The sequence below is a fragment of the Propithecus coquereli genome, unplaced genomic scaffold (assembly GCF_000956105.1).
Source record: "Propithecus coquereli isolate 6110/MARCELLA unplaced genomic scaffold, Pcoq_1.0 Scaffold37, whole genome shotgun sequence".
NCBI lineage: Eukaryota > Metazoa > Chordata > Mammalia > Primates > Indriidae > Propithecus > Propithecus coquereli.
Genome location: NW_012149396.1, coordinates 2,688,270 through 2,689,407, shown reverse-complemented (window position 1 = coordinate 2,689,407; position 1,138 = coordinate 2,688,270). Strand labels below are relative to the sequence as shown.

The 1,138-nt window shown below is 29.6% G+C and overlaps 1 protein-coding gene across 1 annotated transcript in view; it reads right to left on the bottom strand.

The window, feature by feature from the left end:
• Positions 1-1,138, bottom strand: part of DCC (DCC netrin 1 receptor) — a 1,232,106-nt gene that overhangs the window by 306,199 nt on the left and 924,769 nt on the right. The gene's annotated exons all lie outside the window — the stretch shown is intronic.

The window sequence follows — 1,138 nt, the reverse complement described above, 5'->3', positions numbered from 1 at the left end:
ACTGATCATTATTCAATTAGTAAATATTATATTTATAAGGCACCCATTATGTTTGGAGGGTGGGGCTAGGTACCTCTAATGTTCAGGATACAGAAGAGAGTGAATATGGACCATAACTATCGGGAAAAATAGGCAAGTAAAAATGCAGTTACAATAGACTGATAAATATTTCAATAGGCTAAACACAGATGCATGTAGCCTATTCTTTGAAAATCAAGGAAATATTCTGAAAAGAAAAGGAAGAAAGAATGTGCCCACCCAAACTTCAATACACGCTTAACATAATTCTTGGCAATTAATAAGCACTCAAAAAGATTAGTGATTTAAATCTTTTTCAAACTATTGTGTTCATTATTTCTGTTCCAGAAATTTGTTTTAAGAAATTCTGAAAATCTCTGAAGATTGCCAAATTATGCAAGGAAATGTAATCACTAAAGGTAATATTATAATACATTTTACCTCTTCAATGTAATAGAAAATAAAGTTGATGTAATTCCCTCTACCAACTTTATCCATAATCAGTATGCACACTTCTAGCTTAAAGTGATAGATGGAAGCATGCTTTTTATTAAAGTTTTTAAAGTAGGTACCATAGCAACAGCATTCCAAAAGATTCTAAAGATGCTACATCAACACAATTTTCTAAAGATGCTTTTTTTTTTTGTAAAGATACCCCTTTGAGAGCAAAAAAGGGCAAACTATTATTTGCCTGTCCTAAAGAAGCCTGTGATATAATATGCAAAGACATCATAAAAGTTATGCCTCAAAATATGAATATAAACCTTAACAGTACAAACACAATCTTTGTGAAGTATTTCCCACTATAAACTCCATGTAAAAGTAATAAAAGAGATGAAAAGGGTGAATTAATACTTTTCAACCCTATCGCTACAGAACCTCATCAGTGTCCTTGAAATATAATGGGCTCTACGATCAATTCTGTTTAACACATTTGAGGTTTTTGCAATAACTATTGAAACAATAGGATAATCTGTCTAATTTATATTAAGAACATAAACTGAATACTATTCAGGTCTTCTGCATTTATGACTTTTTAAAAACAATATGAAAATATAATGATTTGAATGACAAGATTTAACATCTTTTAGAATAAAAGAAAAAAACTATTAAAATATTT